The sequence below is a fragment of the Mus musculus genome, chromosome 13 (genome assembly GCF_000001635.26).
Source record: "Mus musculus strain C57BL/6J chromosome 13, GRCm38.p6 C57BL/6J".
Lineage (NCBI taxonomy): Eukaryota > Metazoa > Chordata > Mammalia > Rodentia > Muridae > Mus > Mus musculus.
Genome location: NC_000079.6, coordinates 37,473,668 through 37,496,215, shown reverse-complemented (window position 1 = coordinate 37,496,215; position 22,548 = coordinate 37,473,668). Strand labels below are relative to the sequence as shown.

The 22,548-nt window shown below is 47.0% G+C and overlaps 2 long non-coding RNA genes across 2 annotated transcripts in view; both read left to right on the top strand.

Annotated features, from left to right (window-relative positions):
* Positions 1 to 6,168, top strand: part of Gm30863 — a 42,911-nt gene extending 36,743 nt beyond the window's left edge. The window contains exon 3 of the long non-coding RNA XR_382204.3: positions 5,475 to 6,168. This is a non-coding gene — a long non-coding RNA (predicted gene, 30863). The remainder of the gene's footprint in view (positions 1 to 5,474) is intronic.
* A 2,746-nt stretch (positions 6,169 to 8,914) lies between these two features.
* Positions 8,915 to 19,131, top strand: Gm40914. Its single transcript, XR_001780899.2, has 2 exons — positions 8,915 to 9,093; positions 18,828 to 19,131. It is a non-coding gene; the product is annotated as a predicted gene, 40914 (long non-coding RNA).
* Positions 19,132 to 22,548: the final 3,417 nt, after the last annotated feature.

The following is a 22,548-nucleotide window of genomic DNA, read 5'->3' as shown; positions in this document are numbered from 1 at the left end:
ACCTAGAGTGTGTGCATGGACCATCCAGCCTTCAACCTAAATAGAGCCTTCATCTCTGTTGGTTTGATGGATTGCAATTTAGGGACTGTTTCATTCCCCTTCCAGTTTTATTCTAATCCTCACTTGCATCTGAGTTGCTCTTGGAATGGCCCTGGACATGTGATCTGACACTTGAATCTCAGAGGGGGGGGGGGAGGGAGAGGGAGAGGGAGAGGGAGAGGGAGAGGGAGAGAGAGAGAGAGAGAGAGAGAGAGAGAGAGAGAGAGAGAGAGAGAGAGAGAGAGAGAGAGGAGGGAGGGGAACTTAAAAAATGTTCTGGTTTGCCAGAGGAAAGAGAGCTAAGTGATCTCTTGAGAGTGGAGGCCAAAGGTCATCCTCTGAAGAGCCTTGGGTGCCATTTCAATGAGTGCCATGGCTGGTCAGGTGGTGGTAAAGAGCCTTAGAGGAATTCTGAACTAGAGAACAACACAGTCACTCTTAACGCTCTGAAAGGTCTCCACTCGAGTGAGTGGGGAGAGGGGTGTGGCAGCGTAGTCTCACGGGTGTGGAACACGTAAGCACATAACAGAGTGTTTCGGAGGGAGGATTCCCAGGCCTGCTCATCTGAGAGGAGCTGGAGCAGGGTCTCCCAGGAGACTTCCGTGAAGATCCTGGCAGAGGCGGCAGCACTGCAAGGCCTGGCAAGGGCTGAGTCTGTTTCTAAGTGGCTTACTCTCCCAGAGTCCAAGTAAGGGACTATTACTGATGTTCTGTTCCTCTGTGCAGGGGCCCAGGCATACTCTCAACAACCAGGCACATACTTTCAGGGGCAGGGCAAAGCTGGTACCTTTTAAATGGCTGTGCCCTTTAAATGGCTGTTAGCATACTTTCAAAGTTGGGATTTGTTTCAGGTAAGGAATCAGAGTCACCCTGATTTATTCTTCTTAGGTGACCTAGAGTAATCTGTATTGATTATCGAACTAAATTCTCCATGCACAGCCTTGCATCATCTTTGGAAAAAAAATGACAGGCTGTGATGGTATGTACCTTTGATCCCAGAACTTGGGAGGCAGAGTCAGGTGGATCTCTGTGATTTCAAGACCTTCCTGTTCTACATAGAAAGTTCTAGGCCAGCTAATGCTACAAAGCAAGACCTTATTTTTTTGGAAGTGTGTGTGTGTGTTCATTTGTTTGCTTGTTTTAAAGCAATCTATAAAGAAGCATGACCTGAATAGAGCATGCTCAGGAATGTGCCCACTTCTTTTGTGAAGACCAGTCTGTCTTTCCTGTGTTAATACACATAAATATCCCCAGTGAAAGTCCCTTGCTCTTTGTTTGAGGAGGCATTGCTTTTGAGAGTAATCTCTAAGGCCAGTCATGGTGACACATGCCTTCAATCCCAGTGCTAGAGAAACAGAGGTAGGCAGACCTTTGAGGGTTCAAGTCTAGCTTGGTGGGCATAGTGAGTTTCAGGGCTGGGTAGAGACCCTGTCTCAAAAAAAAAGCAACTAAACTTAACTAACTAACTAACTAACTAACTAACTATCTCTAGTACACCTCTTACACTCTGGTCTCTTGATTCTGTTTCCTCTCTTTGTATTCACCAACAGAAGTCCCTGTTACATTCAATCTCAACTCCTTGAGTATTCCCACGACTAGCTGTACCAAAGTTGGATGATCTGTGAGAACAAAGTGAAAGTGGCCGTATGGTTTACAGCTGACCTCCTTTCAGCCACATTGTGTGTACTAGGGGAGGACATTAAATTTAGCTCACATGCAAGAAGTAAAGGGATTAGATGACACTTCCCAAAGAAAATGGGTCAAAGGGTCGGTGCAACTCTTCGAGGATTTAAATAAGAGATGGTGTGTGTGTGTGAGAGAGAGAGAGAGACAGAGAGACAGAGAGAGACAGAGACATAGAGACAGAGAGAGACAGACAGACAGACAGACACAGAGAGGCAGGCAGGCAGGCAGACACAGAGAGGCAGACACATATGGAGAGGCAGACAGACACAGAGACAGAAAGACAGACACAGAGAGACAGAAAGAGACACAAAAAGAGATAGAGAGATAGAAACAGAGATAAACAGACAAACAAATAGATAGAGACAGATAGATGGGCAGAGAGATTGAGATTGAGGTTGTCATTTAACCCAAGGGCTAGACTGCACAGGATTTGACAACCTACAATGTATCTGATGGGCAATATTAAAAAGAATCCATCTACAGGAAGAAGAATGGGGTCATGCCATTACTACATGTGCATTGTGAGCACAGTGGGTCTCCATGTGGATCAGGGGGCTACAAGCATACAAGCTATGTTTGTAGAAGCTTTGCCTTGGTAAAGGGATAGTAGAGGGTGCTCCTAAAATTCAGCGGTGGTGAGGGCACTTTACTAAGGCTGTCAGGCAAGGTCCAGGGTTAGTGGGGTAGCTGATCATGTCTGTTGTTATTGTGAGGTTTTGTGGTTATTGTCCATGTGATAACCTCCAGCAGAATGACTGGTTGGCTGCAGGTTAATGGCTTGACTTCCATGCCTTCCACCTTCTGAAAACCAGGCATAAACCTACCCATCTCAGATAGATACCGGACTAAAGGACATAGTGGCTCTACATACTTCACACATATCATGGGATTTAATAAGTGCTCAATGAGAGGTGGTTATTGACTTTAGCAAATTACCCCTTGGCTAGAGTTTAGGGTGTGGGAGGAAAGTGGGAAGACAAGAGCTCACTGAACAGGCTGTGAGGACTTGAAGGATTTTTGAGCTGGAGAGGCTTAGAGCCTATTTGAGAATCCTAATGAGCAAGTGCATTGTAGGTGTGTGGAAACCTGAGGGCTCTGGCTGTCTTCATAGGGCCATGGTATCATGTTCAGTATGGACTTTGCTTGGCTTTATTTCTAAGGGCATCTTGAAGTCAGTGTGCTTCCGGGAGAAATGGCCACTGGTATTCTCAGTGGATCTGGCCAAAGCCAAATACAGTGCATGATGGTGTGTAAGAGGGTCAATGGTCTGCTCCCTGCAGGGGAACATTCTCAAAGGGGCCTGTTCCTGATTGTTCTGGTCCTCCCTGCCAGCTACTAGTGGGACCTTCTAGGAGGGACACAGTTTTCTCAGTTGGCTCAACCCTGGCTATCTCATGATGGTCTCTCATCATGAGGCGGGGATCTATGTGAAACAGGTTGACAACAAGCTAAGTCATGCCTAACAAAATGGATCTTGTTAGGTGAATTCATACCTTTGAGTAAAAGGTCAAGCGACATGGCATGTATAATTTTCCTGATACAACTTTCAGTTATGATACTCCTTGCCATGGTAGGTTCTATCCAAGATCATCAGATGGGCAATGAGTGCAGTCTACCTGATGAGGCTCAGCGATGCCCAGAGACTACAAGTCCCAGCATTCGTTGCACACGGTCCTCTGGGTGTAGCTTCTAATGAAAAAGAAACCCCCGGAGGTTCTCCCTGCCTCCTCTAGAAAAGTGCCTCCTTAACTTCCTGCAAACTGGGCGGTGACCACCCAACCTGATCTCAGAAGCATTCTCTGTTTGGTTGTTGGTGGAGACTTTGGATTCTGGTGGTTTCTTTATAGCCTGATGAGGCAGGACAGTCAGGACCTCTGGCAGAGCAGTAGCCTTGCTGCTCATTCATTCAGCCAGGGACCAGAACTCTGGCAAGATTGAAGTTTTTGTCAGATGGGAGCCGTGGAGTGAATTTTAAAAAGTGAAAACAGATGTTCCTCCCTCCAGTTGCTTCAAATATGTTCAGAGACTTGGGGGAGGAGGCTGTAAAAATGTCACAGTTCTCGAATCCCAAGGCCCAGATTTACGCACCCAGTAACCCTGGGCCATAAATCCACCAACCTTGAGGGAGTGTCAGCTTCCGAAGGGGCAGGCCCAGCTGTGGTGCTGACCCAAGGAGGCTGAAAGATGGGGCTGGCGGGAGGTGGGTAGGAAGCATGTGAGTGGGGAGTCTGGCTGGGAATGGAGGTTGCTTTTCAAGAATTTTTCAAGTGGGCAAAAGAGTTTACAAGGTTGGCTGGGACACTGGCCTTTTGAAGAGATAAGCCAAACTCTTTTACATTTTTGTAGGGGGTGGGGAGAGGCAGATGAGAGCTCCCTGGGAACAGAACTCACACGCACAGCATTTTGGTTGAAGTGCTGGAAGGAGAAAGGAGAAGGCAGGGCCAGCCCTCAGAAGCCAGGAAGGCTCGGATGCACCTCAGGGACCACGGAGACATCATTCTTAAGCTTAGAGAGGTTATTATGTTGGCTGTGGAAAGAAGAGATGCCAGGGATGCTGGTGAGAATAGAAGCGAGGAGACCATTCAGGGGCTACGACATAGCCCAGGCTTCTGATGACAGGGGCATGGACGAGGTGCATTCTGGGACATGGAACATGGTTGGTCAGATGTTAGTCTACCTCTGGAGGTTCTGATGTAAGCAGTAGAGAAACTAAGGCAGGAAATCCTGGAGAAGGATAGAATTTTTTGGGGAAGAGAAAAGGCTTGGGCCTGGATATGTTGGGATAGCAGTCTTTACAGACATCCGCGAGGACATTTTAAACAACGGAGGGAGGTCAGGGCTGTAGTACAAATGTGTGAGTCACATTACAGAAAGTGAAGATGGGATTAGGTTATTGACTAACGAGCTAGAGGCAGAACATTCGGATGGGCTGTACAGTTCTCCTCTATGGTTGGTGTCACCTTCTGCCACTCCATGCCATGTTCCCAGGGCATTGGTAAACATGTATAATCTATTCCCATTCTCTACCTGTGTCCTACATCAGTCCTTAGTTTTTAGAGTTGAGAGATGAAGTAGTACTTACTACTACTATGGGGCCAAAAAGTGCCTTGACTCTAACAAGCAGAATTCTCTTATTTATTTATTTATTTATTTATTTATTTATTTATTTATTTATTTATTTATTCTGGCTCAGATTTTCTGCTCTCTTGAGTTTTTTGTTTGTCTGTCTGTTTGTTTGTTTTTAACAGTGGTGACAACCTTATTATTTGATTATTATTCATTTAGCACGCATGGTTGGCTTTTCCCTCTCTTCCATATTTCTTGAGGCGCCACATGAGTTTCTAGTTCTAATGACTAGGTCTGGCTGTTGACTTTACAAACTAAAGTGAAGCTGAAAACAGATGCAAGGTTATATTGTAGAGTAACACAGTGTGCTTGTGTGACTGAAGCCAACACAGATGCTCTGTGACAACTGGATGTCACCCTGGCTGTGAAGTGTGTGTGTGTGTGTGTGTGTGTGTGTGTGTGTGTGTGTGTGTGTGACTGGTTTAGTGTGGAGCCCTACCTGGCTTACTCTGTTGGATCCCAGGATGACAGTCTTTTTGGTTCCACCTGTGAGCCTCCATCCCCTCTGAATCCACAAATCCCTCATAAGACCCACAGCAAGGGAATGGGTGGGGGAGGGCCCCAGTGGGGGTGGGAACATCTGTGGTCTCTCTTGATGTTTTTTTTTTTTTTGGCCTTTGCAGGCTTATCTGGATCACCCCCAAGACTGGATCTTCGGATTTCCTCTCCACTTTGGGAGCTTTCTTACAGGTGACCAGGAGACCTCTTAAACATAAGTGACATAAGGATCCTGGTCTCCTTCCATCGTTAACTTTGAGGCAACATCTTACTAAGTTACCCATGCTGACCTTGAATGCACTCTGGAGACCAAGCAGGCCTTGGACTCAAGGACTGCTGCTTCTTCTGAAACACACGTGGAGGTGAGGTGTAGCCATAACTCTAACTGCGAAGCTGTGGACTGTTTCCCATCCCAACCTCGATCAACTTTTCCTCATAATCTCTTGTCCCAGAGTAGATGCATCCATCCTTTCATAAAATAATTTACTAGGAGAGGAGAATAAAATGAACAGAATTGCCTTAGACTAATCAAGATTTATTTACTGGCATTGGGGACAAGGTTGCTCTTTCCTTGTAATATGCCTCTGCAATGGAATGCAGGGAATTGAAGTAAGACTGGGGCTTGTACTACAAATACATTTTAACTGTGTAAGGCGGGGGAGATAATTGAGTTGATAGAATGCTTACTAGACACACATGAGGTCCAGCACCAGTGGAAAAGAAATGTACTTCATCCTTACATTAGCACTAATGGCAGAGGTGGAATCCCCAGGGCTTTCTACCTAGCCGTTCTAGCCAATTGGTGTGCTCTGGGCTCAGTGAGTGACACTGTCTTAAAAAATAATATAAAGATATGTAAACAATATAAAAAATAAAAAGAACAATTAAGGAGGGCACTTGATGTCTGTCGACCTCGGGCTTCCATGCACATGCGTGCACATTGCACATGCATCCACACGTACACATGGACACATACGTGCATAATCACACAGTACAACACACATGATAATAATAATAATAATAAATGTCAGAAAGGTGGCTCAATAGGTATACTCTGGTCTGGTACAAACACACATACACACACACACACACACAGAGAGAGAGAGAGAGAGAGACAGAGACAGAGAGAGAGACAGAGACAGAGACAGAGACAGAGACAGAGAGTAAAAGTAATAAAAGTAATGATAAGTACTCTATCTGTCTGCTGCAGTGATTATAACTCACTGGTAGGTATAAGAAAAGTAGCTACACATGTGTGTGGCAGACAAGCGGGTGAGCATCACTCCACCATGGCCTCCGCTTTCGTTCCTGTCTCCACTTCAAGTTTCTGTTTGACTTCCTGCCCTGACTTCTTCCCTCAGTAATGAGGTATGACAAACTGAGACAGCGTCGAATTCATTTCTGTTTTCCAAAGGAAGAGACAGTGACCTAGAATGACACCCAAAGTTGCACAGGCGACTCCCTCCAGCCTTTATACCATCACCAAATAAGCTGCTGCTGCCTCTTCTTGCTCCATTCTTACCATTCTTGACAATGAACTTGGAACTTGGCTAAGACCTGCTTCTGATGTCAGTGCTAGTATCTTGGTGCCTTGTTGCCGCAACTGAAGGCCAAAGGCCAGGCAATTCACATGAAGGAGAGGTGTGTTTAGCACATCATACTGAAAGCTGACTTGCAATATCCATTTATTTATTTATTTATTTATTTATTTATTTATTTATTTATTTATATATGAGTACAATGTAGCTGTCTTCAGACATACCAGAAGAGGGCATCAGATCTCATTACAGATGGTTGTGAGCCATCATGTGGTTGCTGAGAATTGAACTCTGGACCTCTAGAAGAGCAGTCCATGCTCTTAACCACTGAGCCATCTCTTCAGCCCCGTGGGAGCCTTCTTGATAACTCCTAACACTGTAGAAAGCATCACAGGGGCTACACAGCAAATGTGCTAGCTCTGGCCGCACCCTATCCCATCCCCACCCCAACCACCTTTCACTTGAGACGGATCCTAGGCTGGCCTGAAACTTTCTATGTAGCTGAGGCTAGCCCTTGATTCCTGATCCTCCCTTCTCTGTTCCCCAAGTGCATGGATTAAAATGTATATTCCACTATGTCCACTGCTCTCTGTCTTATAAAACTATGAGTTCCCCTGTGGAACTTCACACTCATGATGTCATCAAACCATAACTACCTTCCAAAGGACTCACCACCAAGAGACCTCCAAAGACACGAGCTTCATAGGGATACATTCAAATCGGAGGAGCTGGTTCACAGAATGTGTGAAGCTTTGCGTTCAGGAGGATCCATACGCACTACCATGGGACTGCCTTTCTCGTGTGTTAAGATCCTAAGATGTGAAGCCTATGGGCTTCTGTTAGGTTTCAAACAGCAAAGCTGGAGCTCCAAAGAACAGTAAGGTATTGGCTTGACAGCAAGGCTTATTTTCAATCCATCTTGCCCTTGAAAGGTGGGTGTGCTCAGCAAAGTCTGGTGTGCATCTTCCTTGTGCCTGGAGGTTTTCAGGATGTGAAGACATCCTTCTGTAAATTAACATGCTGAGAATCAAAATGGCTTGATTGAGAAGGTCAATCCTGTCTGCCTGAGGTCATTCTCAGCTGCTCTGGTGGACATGCATGAATCCTAAAAGCCTCTTAACCATAGGGGAACTGTGGCTGTTCAGATACCCAACCACTTTTTCTTTCTTGTCATCTACCTTAGACTGTAAAACTCTCTGTAAATCCCTATCTGCTTCCTCTAACATTTTTCTCCTCTCTCTTTGTCTCTGTCTCTCTCTACATATATATAATATTATATGTATGTGTAAAATATTATATGTATATATAATGTATTTATTGTATATTATGTTTATGAATATTTTGCCCACTTGTCTGTCTGTAGCTGGTGCCCTCCAATCCTCTGGGACTCTGGTTTTAAATGACTGTGAGCCTTCATGTATGTGCTAGGAATTGAACCTGGGTCCTCTAGAAGAGCTGGCAGTGCTCTTAACTGCTGAGCCATCTCTCCAGCTTCCTCCCACTTTTGGACTTACCCAATTATGTCTTGATTCTCTCCCTCTGTTTTGCCCATTATTTTCTTTCTGGTCTACCTTCAACTTATCACAGCCCACCCCCAATCCCTGTCCAGTGCAGATCTCTCTGTCTCCTTTTGTGCAAAGGCTTTACCTTCTTCTTGGACACTCACTGCCAAGACCAAGATGAGGTAGAAGAGACTTCAGAGTCCCTGGGCAGTGGATGGAAGCAACCTGAGGAGGTTACTTCTTGGCCCCGTTTTAACACTTTTATCATATGCCCCCAACTTGAAGTCATAAAGGTCACACTTTCCCAAGTCCAGTTACTGAATGCCGAAAAGCAACCATATGGTTAGGGTGCCTGAAGCAGATTCCAAATGCATCCTGAAAGGCAAGGAAATGGGCTGTCCGTTCCCTAAGTCCAGAAAGGCAAGGAAATGGGATGACCGTTCCCCAAGTCCAGAACAGGATGGGGAGAGCCAAGCAGTGTGAAAAAAAAAAACATCTTTTTTATTTGTGTTAACTAAGGGTTGGATGAAAGGAACCATCCACATTTAGAGTCCTGGCTCTTTCTCAAAACATATTTGAGATGGAATGATGCTAAAGAAGTACAAGGTTTGGAGTGAGTTGAGCTGGCCATGCCCCATACCAACCCAGGCAGAGCCAAGAGCGTCCATCTGTCCAGAGCAACCAGGTGGGAAGAACTGGACGTGGTAAGTGCGATGGGTGTGGTGAGTGCGGAAGGCAGGAGGATGTGCCAATCTCTCAAGCATTGTAGAGGAGAAATTAAACTTTTACTGAAAAGGTGTACTTGGCAACAGGCAAAATTATCTAAAGATGGAGCAGGATGTACATCTTGTTAGGAAAAAAAAAGATGAATTGGTACAATTTTTCAAAAGAAATTCAGGTATTGGTCTGTAGTTGAAGATGATGTTGGTAGTACTTCATGTGTTTATGTGCATGTGTGTGTACATGTGTCTGCTGGTGTGTGTAGGCAGAGATCAAGGTCTTTTGTCTTCTTCAGCCACTGTCTTCCTTCTTCTTTTGTATATAGCATGTTCTGAACCCTAGTTCTTGTTAAACCCTATTATATTCATGTGTTTATTTGTTTGAGATATGATTTCAATATGTTGTCTAGGGTAGCCCTAAGTTTACACACGTTCTCCCTTTACTTGTTTTCTTCTTCTTTTTTTTTCTTAAATGCATATTTTAAATTAAGCATCTATGTGTATATCTGAGTATGGCTTTATACATGCTGAGTGCAGGGTTGGAGGAGGCCAGAAGAGAGCTTTTGCTCCTTGGAGCTGGAGTTACATCAGTTGTGACCCTCTTGACGTGGGTGCTGAGAGCTGGGCTCCCATCCTCTGCAAGAGAACTCCTGCCTTTAACAGCTGAGCCGTCTCTCTAGCCTTCCTTATTTTCTGAGACAGGTTCTCACTGAACCGGAAGCACACTGATTCATTTAGAATGTTGACCAGAAAGCTCGGGGGATCTGCCTGTCTCCCCTTTTACAGCATTGAGATTATAGGTGCATGCCACCATACCTAATATTCACTCATCACTTACTGCAAGCTAAGGATACAGTACTTTGTGTTTTAGCTACACCATCTTACTTAACCCTTACAATAGCACTGAGCTTGTTGCTATCAGCACTACTATCTTAGACATGAAGAAGGCAGTTCAGGGAAGTGAAGAATAAATCCAAAACACTATGATAAAGATTAAGCCTCGGGCTGGAGAGATGGCTCAGTGGTTAAGAGCACTGACTGCTCTTACACAGGACACAGGTTCAATTCCCAGCAGTCACATGGTGACTCAAAACCATCTATAATGGAATCTGATGCCCTCTTCTGGTGTGTCTGATGACAGCTACAGTGTACTCATATAAATAAATAAATAAATTAATTAATTAATTAATTAATATCTTAAAAAAAAAGATTAAGCCTTCATGGTGAGTGAGACCAAACACCTAACAGTGCAGAGACCCTTTTGTGGTTGGTTCATAGGGACTGTGGAGGCTGCAACTGAAGTGATAGCCTCTATCAGGATGTGTCTGCCTTTACAGCAGTAGTACAGTGGGAGACAGGCCAGAGAGAGGTTTCAGGCAATGTAGAAGAAGTGTCTTCTTTTAGCCAGGTGGAGTTAGTTTACAGAACAAACAAATAAAACAAATCCTGTAAGTATTCATTCCATGGAGTTTTTATCCAAAGCTACAAGCATCAGATTGAGTTTTTAATGACAGCAGCAGTGTGCTAGGCAATGAGGGTGGTGATCAGTCCACTTGGTCACTTTGGACCAGAGCCTGTCCCGTGAATATCTTCCAATCTGGTGACTGTTTCTAAGGTCAGCAGCCAACGTTATGGCTCAGTATTTCTCGGGTTGGAAGAACTGGGTTTCTTTTATATTTTGTAGGGTCTTGAATGGTTGTCAGTGGGAAATTTAGTCTGAATTCCTGGTCTACTGTTACAGGAAATCAGAACGCCTCCCAATGCTGGCAAAGTCCTCCACACACTCCGATAGGTTCCTAGCCACTGTGTTCTCACTGTGAGTGATGGGTCTATCTATGAATCTAGTTTAGAGGTTCCCATAGCCTCTTCTTATTTACGTCATGAAGCTAAAGGAGGAGAGAGTCCCAAGGGCAGACCATGGAAAAGCAAAGGCAGAGAATCAGGGCCTCAGAGCCTAAGGTTCCATGGGGGTAGTAGCATTGACTCCAAAATAACTAAGAATTATCTGACCAAGAAACATCGGGTATGGTGGACGGGATGGGGAGACTAGCCTTACTTAGGTCACCTGCTGTAGGTCAGGGCCAGGGCAAGGGAGCTCTTCTCAACAGGGTGGACATGAGACTGAGTGTTGGGAAGGAGGTGAACAGGGCATCTTGCTTCAGCCTGTGCGTGTTGGCTAGGCGAAAGCTCAGTGCTAGGATTTGGTAACCTGTCACCTTCAACTTGACACTTGAATCTGCCCAGGCCCTTTGAACTAGAACATGTCATCTGAAGGTCTTCCAATCCGGTGACTGTGAGTCAGGGCTGTCCTCTGGGGGCTTGGGGAAAGAAATGAGTAACCAGATTGCACCAGACCCTCAATTGCTGTCTCCCAGTGACCTACCCCGACTGGGCTCTAATTAGAGTCCAGAAGCCTTCTCCTGGTAGAAGCCTTAGTAAAATATAAAGAGGCTCCTTGGCAGGATAGGCAGGAAACCACTCCTAGCTGCCCCTGGGTCCCTTACATTGTGTTCTATTTAAAAAAAAAAAAAGAGAGAGAAAGAAGCCGGGCGTGGTGGCACACGCCTTTAATCCCAGCACTTGGGAGGCAGAGGCAGAGGCAGGTGGATTTCTGAGTTCGAGGCCAGCCTGGTCTACAGAGTGAGTTCCAGGACAGCCAGGGCTACACAGAGAAACCCTGTCTTGAAAAACCAAAGAGAGAGAGAAAGAGAGAGAGAGAGAGAGAGAGAGAGAGAGAGAGAGAGAGAGCGCCAAGGATGTCTCTGCAGGCCTATGCTGAGCCATCCCTTTCCCCTGAGTGTAGTCTTAGGAGAGCTGGGTGTTTCAAGTCCAGGTGTTTACTCAAAATCTACATCCAGGACCGTTCCAGTGAAGTAACCTACAGATGTGCTAATCTACTCTCACAGACACTGCCGCTGCTGCTGGGCCTACTCCTTCCTACTCACAGATGGGTCCACAGACCCTGGACAGCAAGGAAACAGCCAGCTTTCCTAAGACCAACATCCATACACCCATTTTCTTAGGTTTCCCAGAGACATGTTGCCCCAAAGTCCGCAGGAAGCCCCTAAAAATTACGGCGACCCGATTCCTGCTTTACCATCACCTCTTTCTAGTTTTTCCTTTGTAAAAAATTAAATCAAAACGGAGGAATGTTAGTATTCCTTCTAGGCTCTGCCCCACAGTTACCTGGCAACAGCCAGGTAGGCTTGGCTTACTTATATAAAAGGGGCTGCTTGCTCTGCGCCTTCTCTTCCTGACCCCTTCCCCCTTCCCCCTCTTTCCACATGTTCCTGGCCAGCCTTTCCTCAACTCTCTTCCCTCTTCCCCCGCCCCCTCTACTCCTTTCCCAAATCCCCTTCCCTGCCCTAAATAAACTCTATTCCATACTATCCTATGGCTGGTACCTCAGGGGTTAGGGGATGCCTCAGCATGGGCTAGCTGAGGCACCCCTCCCATCTCACCATACCTGGCTCTATCAAACATATCTTTGGCTCTTATTTATTTATTTATTTATTTTTTAATAAAACACAACACCTTAGAGTGTGCAGCTGCTGCCGCAGGGGACGCCCCAGTGGCAGCTCTCACTTGTCCGGGTGGAAGGAAGGATGCGACGGTCTTACCTCGGAGGCCGAGGGGTGCGAGCAGGGTGTGTGAGAGATGCAGTGTGATCAGAGCCTAGCGGTCTGGTCTCAGAACTGGGTCACCTCACAGAACAGCACAAGGACTTGTCCCGTTGGCAGGGATCAGGTTTCGTCCTTCCTTGTCAAACCCAGTGGTGCCCCCAGGCTGCTGGCAGCTCCCAGGCGCTCCTTTGTCCTAGAGTTGCAGGAGGCCAAGGAGCAAAGTGACACAAAAGGCTGGGTGCCCAAGTTCCCCACCCTCTCTCTCTCTGCACAGCAGCGCTGGTTCTGCCAGGGTCCTCGACCCAGGGGGGTTCCGGGGCAGTAAGGGTGAGACCTGCACAGCCACTGCTCGACCTTGCCAAGAGGGGCCTGCTTTGGGGATTGGAGGGTGCCTTCCCTTCCAACAGCCTGGGTCTGGGTCTTTCCAACTCGTATTTCTGCTGACGCTGGAGCCTGGTGCTTTGCCTTTAGAGACACCCTGTAATTGAAAGGAGGAGGGAGAGAGAGAGAGAGAGAGAGAGAGAGAGAGAGAGAGAGAGAGAGAGAGAGAGAGAGAGAGAGAGAGAGAGAGAGATTCTTGCTGCCTGGGTTCCCAGACACTTGCTGCCCTCTAATGGCTCCTGCCTGTGAGTTTCCAGGCGCAGGCCTTCCTTCCTGTAGGGTCTGTGGTGTGGGTTTCCTTCCCTTTGGTTAGCAGGCCCTTTCCCCTATAACTGCTGAAAGAGCCAGCCGTTTCTCGTCACAGGGAAAAGATGTCAAAAGTCGAACCGCGCTGGTGTGGCTGGCTCAGAGAGCAAAGACTGGCTCGGTGTTTCATTGCTGGTCCCGAAATAACTCACAGTAGCATTTGTGCGGCCTCTGCAACCCTGCTGTCTTCGGAAGGGACAGCTCCTCCTTTCTCTCTCTCTCTCTCTCTCTCTCTCTCTCTGTCTCTCTCTCTCTCTGTCTCTCTCTCTGTCTCTCTCTCTGTCTCTCTCTCTGTCTCTCTCTCTCTCTCTCTCTCTCTCTCTCTCTCTCTCTCTCTCTCTCTGTCTCTCTCTGTCTCTGCCCTGTTGCAGTTCTTAGCAGCTTCCTATGTTGAGAGAGGAAAGCCACTCTGGCAAGAGCCAGCAATTGTCAGCAAGTTGTGCATACAAAGGGGCTTCCTTTTCCTGCCTGGATCGGGGTGGGGTGGGGCAAGAGCTGTGGACCAGGGTTCCCTCCCCTGATGCTTTCTGAGGATCCTTAAGAACCAACTCCAATGGTAAACAGGGACCTGTGGATAAAAAAACATCTCCTGAGTGAACACTTGAAGACCTAGAGACACAAGTTGGACAGAGTCCAGTTCTGTGTAGAGAGGAACCAAGTACTTAATCAAGGAACCAAGGTTAGAGGTACGGCAGGAAAACCTGGGACACTTGCCTATTTTGGTAGTTGGGAAGCTTGGCCCTGGATGGAATGGAAACAAGCTGAAAGCAGACAGACAGACAGGGTTTTGCTCCCATCAGCTGAGATCTGGCCCAGAGAGAATGGTGTGAATATACACTACGACTGGCTGGGAAGAAAAGAGGATGCAAAACTTACAGCCCTGGAGCTTAGAATGTTGTGAGGAATGAGGCTTCTTGGGGGGGGGGGGGAGCTGGGGGAGGGAACGCCATTTTGAGATGGAGTGCAGGGTGGACTTTCTTAGTTTTTTTGGGGGGGGGGTTGAGGGTTGGTGGCCACGGAGGGATGAGGGTCACCAAGGAGCGAGGGAATGGCCCTAGGGAGTTCTGTGTGGGGCTAGCAAACTACAGCGCTCCTCTGCAGGATGGACAAAGGATGGGAGAGGCAGGAAGTGGACCTGCTGGGCTGGAATTTGAATGAACTGATGGAGCATCTTTTTCACAAGAGGGCTAGTGGTCCACCCCTTCTGGTTTTCCCTTGTGGGAAGGGAAAAGAAGCCTGCCTTTTTAAAAAATTTTTACTCGGGAGCTTAGGTTGCAAAGGCTTGCTGTTGAGAAATGAGTACAGTTTTATCCTTTGGCTGCTCAATCTCCCAGAATCATCTCCCCCTCCTCCTTTTTCTCATAATGCTGAACAAGTCTGAGAGAAGTCCATTAAGGGTCCAGTATGGTGATGCAGGCCTTTAATCCTAGCACTAGGAGGAAGGCAGAGGCAGGTGGATGTCTGTGAGTTCAAAGGTTGCCTTAGCTACATAATGAGTAAACAATAAGCTCCTCTCTCAAAACAAAACAAAAACCCTAACAAACAAACGAAAAACACTCAAAAAAAGCTAAACTTAAAAACAAAAAGTCCTCCTCCTTGTCCTCCTCCTCTTCCTCCTCCTCCTTTGTTGTTCCCCCATCTCTCTTCCTTCCTTTCTCCTTTTTTTCCTTCTTTCTTTCTTCTGCTCTTTTCCCTACCTCTTTTTCTTTATAGAACTCACCTGGAATTCTGGTTTCTGGTGGCCTAAAGGCGCTCATTTGTCTCTAGATTGTTAGTAGCGTTGGAAGCACCTAAGAGCCCGGTGTGCAATTGCATAAACCTAACAGGCCCACAGAGTCTTGTTTCTCAGCTTCAGGGGTTGGTAAGTCAAGAGGAAAGCCAGCTCTTAGTGTTGTCTTACTCCAGGGTGTGGAGGGGAGAGAAATAATAAATATTATTTCCACGTGGAGACTTGGATTGTTTAGGATCACCCCCTGCTCCCAAGCCCCAGTTGGAACATGGCTGGAATATTGTTGTTCTAGGAAGTGGTTTTCCATCTTATTCAGCCAGGATCCCCTTTGTCTCCCATAGTATTTTACACAATGTGAATTTCAACCCTGAAGATGCAAGTATGTCTCCAAAAACTGTGTGTGCGCCCAGTGATACTCATTTGCTCTCTGGGTTTTTTTCTTTGCGGGGTGAGACAGCATCTGTTTTTTTCATTTTGTTTCGGGTAAAATCAAAAGTTGCTGGCAGGCCCTGGGCTTGTATACTACTTTTAAGGCAAATGAGTAAAAGCAGAAGACACCAAGACGCTCTTTTATTTAATTATAATTTTTTTGCCTGCAGCACTGGGATGGAATCCAGGGAGGACCTAGGCTAGTTCTCTCTCCCCTCCAGCCCTGGAGGTATCTTTGAACCTCTGAAATAGTATGATTCTTGTTTCGTTGTTCTAACCATGGCTAGAAGAAGCCAACACAATGAAAACACTACGTGTCCTGGGGACAATGGCACCTCATGGGAGCACTCTGCTTTGGCAGAGTGCATGTGCCTCCAGGGATGCCGGGCACAATGGAGAGCATGACAAACCTCACGTGCCGCCATTTGTTTGTGTTGAGCACAGTCTTACTGCGAAGCCCGGGCTGACTTCCTTGTGTCCAGTTCTAAACCCCATTTCTTTGTATTTCCACACTACAGGGTGGGCATGAAATTGATAATATTGTTGCATGTTGATGATAAAACTCGGGGTCTCTGGCTGGGCAGTGGTGGCACACACCTTTAGCCCCAGCACTCAGAGGCAGAGCCAGGCAGTTGGAGGCCAGCCTGGTCTACAGAGCAAGTTCCAGGACAGTCAGGGCTACACAGAGAAACCCTGTATCCAAAAGTCAAAACAACAACAACAACCCCTCAGGATATCACTCACTGGGTGCAAAATGGTTCTCATGTGTCAGAACATTTGGTGCCTGGGTGGTGGCAGGGCTTTGGGAGACTCTGAAACCTTTAGGAGGTAGTGCTTGATAAAGTTGGGTGAGAAAGTTGTGGTCCGTTCCTCCTCTGTCCTCAGTCCTCTTCAAGATGCCCAGTTGTGAGCATCCTCTATGCGTCCCCTTCACCAAGAAGCACTTAGTTGGCTTCCTGACCACAATAGACTGTTTCTTTCAGAGGGCGACTGTTTCTTTCAAACTGCGAGACCCAGTAGATTTTTCCTCCCTTAAGATAATTCCCTCAGGTTTTGTTCACAGCATCAAGAGCAACACCTTTGACAATCCCTCTGTTCCTGAGCCATACCCCTAAGTCACTGATGGGTGCTTGTTTTTTTTTGTATCCGGGAATGCCATCTAGGGTCTCTCACTCTAGACGAGCACTCTTCTATTGAGCTTGCACTTGAACTGTGTGTTCTGTGGGGAGTGTGCAAATATGCCTATAAAGAGCAGAACGCGGTGCCTTCCTTATTCACTCATGCTAAAGCTAACTCTCCACGTCTCAGCCCTTCCTACCTCCTCCTTTTTTCCTTTTGGCAGAGCTGGGGGTGGACTCCATGGTCTTATTTGTGCTTCAGAAATACTCTCCATCTGAGCCACACCCACAACCTGACACATCACTTTATTTTAAAAATTATTTTATAAAGATTTATTGTTTGTAATTACATGCAAAGATAAAAAAGATGTAAGCCTTCCCATCAATACGTGCACCTGCATGTAGGAGAGCCCTTGAAGGGCAGAGGCATCAGATACCCTGGAGCTGGAGTTACGGACTATGACCACTTGGTGTGGGTGCTGGAAGCTGGACTTGGGTCCTCGGGGACTGAACTTGGATGCTCTTGAATGTTGAGTCATTCTGAAAGCCCCATTTTTAAATGTTTGTTGTTTTTTGTTTTTTTGTTTTTTTGTTTTTGGCTGGGTGGGTACCTGTCTTTCTGTTTCTGTAGGCTTGTTGGGAAGTTAATAATCCTATAGATCTAAGCCTCTTTTCCTGGGTGAAGTTGGGAACGGTCTCTGACAGTGCAGACAATGCAGATCTCAGTATGTCAGTCTCAAAGAAGTCAGTACACTTTGTTTTCCTTTCTTCTCTTCTCCCTTCTATCTGTTAGTACCTGCGGAGATGGAACCGGAGTTCTCATGTGTGCTCAGCAGGTGCCCGTCTCAGAGCCACACCCCCCACACCCAATTATTATTATTATTGTTGTAAATAAAGGCTGGATTCAAAGGATCGAATGGGCCGAGATGTAAACTGGCTTCAGCGAGAGCTCTTGGCTACACTGAAGTCTGTGCTCAGGCAAGAGAGAAAGAATTTGGGATCAAAGCAGGAGAAGCTTTGTAAGAGAGTCAGGAGTGAGAAAGGAGATCTCGGTCTCTTTGTAGAGAAAGCAGCTCAGATCACACACAGCCCAAGAGTGTGTGAAAGGGTGGGTCGCAGTGGCAGTGGGTAAGGAGCAGGGATGCCAACTCTGTGTGGGGCATCTGGCTGAGAATCCACGCCCACAGAACCCAGGCACAAGGTGGGGAAACCTGCAGAGAGGCATTTTGGCAGTGAGTGGAAAGGGGGGGGGGCTGCAGGGGCCCCAAACTGGGAACCAGTCCAAGGCCATCAGTCTGCCAAGGAGAGAGAGAACTTGGAATAACAGCGGGTAAACTCCCGATTAATGAATAAGCTGGGGGCTGGTTCAGGTGAGGGCGCACCTGTGATTTACCTAATCCCTACAAAGCTGCACCCCGAGACCCCTCACACTCAAAACTGCAGGAAGAAAGCCTGGATTGTGCTGAATAGCCTTGAGGGGAAGGGACTCTGGAAGGGGTAGGCTTAAAAAAGAAAATCTGGCTCGGAGGTGGGGTGGGGCTTGCAGGAGGGAGGGAGGAGAGCTGCTCTCGGTGGGTGGGGCTAGCGGGAGGGAGCGAGGGAGGGGCGCTGCTCTCGGTGGGTAGGGCTTGCGGGAGGGAGGAAGGGAGGGGGTGCTGCTCTTGCTCAGGAGCAGAAGTGCCCATGGAGACAAGAATCAGAGCTGCTCTCAAACTTTGGGCACCGAGTATAGGCAGAAGTGAACTGACTGTTGTCTGTACTTATAGATGAGTCTATCCTCCAGCCTCGTGGACTGCCTTGTCTACCTTTGTTCCCCTTAGGTTGATAACACTTTCTCAGGCTTTTAAAGTGTGATATGCGTTCAGAAAAAATGCAGGAATCCTATCCACAGAGTTTGCTAAAGGTTTGCAAAAGCTCACTGCAAACAGCGCGAGGTTATTCTCATCAGGAGCCTACCTCACACCTATCCTTACGCCCTCACCACAGCCCAGTGCCTCTGGCCTGAGATCCAGCTAACACATATTAGGCAAATGCCCTACCACTAAGTTAACACCACCAGCTTGGGGGTGGGGGTGGGGGTGGGGGTGGGGATTCAATCCAGCTACCTAACCTTTTTTGTCTTCTTACTTCCAGAAGAGGCTCTGTACCCACAAACTCCATCTCCCGATCTCAGCTCCAGGCAGCCACCATTCTATTTCCTGTCTCCATGAGTGTGCCTACTCCAGGGGCCCCACTTTACTGCAGTCAGAGGATGGAACTCAGGCCACCAGGCTTGGTGACAAGCATCTCTGTCCCCTGAATCATTTTCACCTTTGGAGACCCCACCTTCGGCTTCCCAGCATCTGTCTTTCCTTGTTCTTCAGAGTTGTGGGACCGTTCAGTTCATACCCTAGTGTTTGCCTTTCTGACTTCAGCAACAACTTCCACTTCAAACTGAGTTTGTGAAATTCGGTTTTTCTTGGTGTATGGGTGTAGCATCCTCCTCTCTCTCTCTCTCTCTCTCTCTCTCTGTGTGTGTGTGTGTGTGTGTGTGTGTGTGTGTGTGTGTGTGTGTGTGTGTGATAATGCTAGAGATAATTCCCAGGGCCTTGTACAAGCTGGGCAAGTACTCCTTGTGGTGGGGCCTAGTCAGACAGCAAGCACCCTTCTCAGTTTGAAAATCAGCTCAGTACCTTAATAATAGAGTACTTTGATCTGTTCAGTTATCCAGCTGATAAGCACCTGGACTGATAAGATAATGCATTTCCACACCTCTGAACTCACTTCTGGGAACCCTCCATTCACAACAATCCACCAAGACCGTAAAAATACAATCGGAATCCCCCTTACCACAACCCCTGAGTCCCCTGTGGGTTACATTGAATCCTTTTTTAAAAAAAAAAATTATAATTTCAGATTCCGGAGAAAGAAAAATAACATACAAACCAGGTGATCTTGTTTAGTTCAGTCCTAGCTTTCATTCTCAACAGATCTTTTTGAAATGTTCCAGTGAGTTCCAGCTACTGCTCGGACAGCCTGTCCTAATGTGGTCTGGGGCGGAAACCGACTGCAGGATGGCCAGCCAGCCAGCACTTCCTCAGAGGAAAGAGATTATGAACAGAGGAGCAGCTGGTGGTCTCCCTGGCCCTCCCTAGGGCCACTAGCCCATGCCGATCAGGCAGGGCAACTGTCCTTCCTGCTCTCTGGAATGTTGGGATTAAACGTGTGCAACGGGAGAATGACCGGCACATAGTGTGTGCCCGAGGAACCCGAGTTCTCGGTTTGAATTTTTATTCTCAGTCTGGTACCTCAGAGCCTTGGTTTCTCCACTGGTGGAAATAACTTACTTGGAATCTACAGAAAAACAGTTTAAAAATGGTCAATGTAGTTTCCAAGGGGGTTGGAGATTCTGATTGCTTCAAAGTTCTTTTTTTAGCAGATGGTTGTGGATGTTGTATTCATTAGAGAATCGAGTGCAAGAGATGTGGAAATGTGTTATCTTAAACAGCAGTCAGGTCTATGGCGAAGGCTTGAAACCACAGCTGCTCCGGAGGCTGAGGTGGGCTGAATGAGTGTCTGCCTGGGCTGCAGAGTTTTAAGTTGTTCTACTCTCTGGGTCTTTTCTGCACAAATCCAAACTCTGTGGGTTTTGTTCTGAACACTTTAAGTCATTTAGAAGATGATGAGCTTTGGCTCAAGGATGGTACATGCCCCTATGTGTGTGTGTGTGTGTGTGTGTGTGTTTGTGCATGTGTGCATGTATGTGTGCGTGTATGTGAGTGTTTAAAGAGAGGCAATTGGTGTTAGTGCTTCTGTTTTAGTGGAGGGAACAAACTGCCCAACAGAGGCCAGTAGAAGTGCTTGCCTGTGGCTGGGTGAGAGTAGGTTGGTGTTAACCCAGCTTCGAATCACTGGGACAAATACCTGAGATAAATCCTTCTAAGTAGAGGAGAGTTCTTTGGGGCTCTAAACCGCTTCCAGAGGTTTCAGTTCAGATGCTGCCCCATTGCTTTGGGTCTATAATGAGGTAGTATTTCCTGGCAGGGAGCAAGGTGGAGTAATTGACTCAGCTGATGGAGTCCATGGCAGAGAGAGGTTGAGAAGGGAAGATGAAGGAAACGAAGGAAGTGAGACAGGGTACCAGTATCTTCCCCAGGAGTGTGTGCCCATGACCATAATCCATTCACCTGACCCCACCTCCTAACAGCCTACCACCTCCCAGTATGTCTACAAGTTGACAAATCAGCCTTCAGTGCATGGTTCTGGGAGATACCTACTCACATTATAGCAGATGGGACATCCAGAGGGGGAGTGGGGTGTGTGTGTGTGTGTCTGTGTGTCTGTGTGTCTGTGTGTGTGTCTGTGTGTGGATCTGAGTCCCATGCTGTAACTTCCAAGTAGTCAGGACATGGAAGGTAGTGTCTGCTGAGAGCTTCGTGTGAGAAATACAGACTTCTCCCATACAGCTGCAGTCCAAGACCATGACACATCAGATGATAAGCCCTTGGATAAGCCCTTGGATAAGTGCTTCCTTTGCTTTGTGCTATTGGGACCTTCCGATCAACTTTGGATCTGGGGAGAATCAAGACAGTAGCAAAGCAGGCAGAGAAGGAATACCTTTTCTTGTCATTGCTGTCAACTATAGTCTAGGCTGGACTTGAACTAGCAGTAATCCTCCAGCCTCAGCCTCCTGAATACTGGGTTTCCCAGCTTGAGCCACCATGTCTGGATAAGACTGTATTTGATTTGTTTTGGTTCTCTATCTCTCTCTGTCCTGTCTCTCTGTCTCTCTGTCTCTCTCTGTCTCTCTGTCTCCGTCTCTCTCTCTTTCTTTCTCTCTTTCTCTTTCTCTCTTTCTCAGGCAGGGTCTATACATGTAGCCCTGGCTGGCCTGGAATTTGTTATGAAGACCAGGCTGGCCTTGAACTCACAGAGATCCATCCATCTATCTCTGTGCTCGAGTGCAGGATTACAGACATGTATCATGGTTTGGCTTGTTTTGTTTTGAAACGACTCATGTTGCCGGGCAGTGGTGACACACGCCTTTAGTCCCAGCACTTGGGAGGCAGAGGCAGGTGGATTTTTGAGTTCAAGGCCAGCCTGGTCTACAGAGTGAGTTCCAGGACAGACAGGGCTACACAGAGAAACCCTGTCTAAAACAACAAAACAAAACAAAACAAAACAACCCCCAAAACAAAAAAACAATCCAGAAATGACTCATGTAACCCAGGCCAGCCTCAAACTTGTTATGCAACCAAGGTGGGCCTTAAACTCCTGTCTTTCTGTCTCTATGTAGCTCTTGAGTGCTGTGCCACCATACGTGGCTCCTGAAGTTGAGTTTCTAACTGCTCTTGTAGTATTTGAATGGAGATAGCTTCTATAGACCTAACTTCCAGGGGCAGGGAAGGGGGCTGCAAATTTCCACGTGTCTCTTTATTAGAAGAAGAAGAAGAAGAAGAAGAAGAAGAAGAAGAAGAAGAAGAGGAGGAGGAGGAGGAGGAGGAGGAGGAGGAGGAGGAGGAGGAGGAGGAGGAAGAGGAGGAAGAGGAAGAGGAGGAAGAGGAGGAAGAGGAGGAGGAGGAGGAAGAGGAGGAAGAGGAGGAAGAGGAGGAAGAGGAGGAAGAGGAGGAGGAAGGAGAAGGAGAAGAAGAAAGAAGAAGAAGAAAGAAGAAGAAGAAGAAGAAGAAGAAGAAGAAGAAGAAGAAGAAGAAGAAGAAGAAGAAGAAGAAGAAGAAGAAGAAGAAGAAGAAGATTGCCTGGTGCAGGGCTCCTGCGGGTGTGGTAGGGAAGGTGAGTGAGGAACATGAGTAGCATTTAGCAAGCCTTAAGACTCCATGCAGTCCTGCTGGGTTGGGTGCACTGTTTCCAGGAGAAT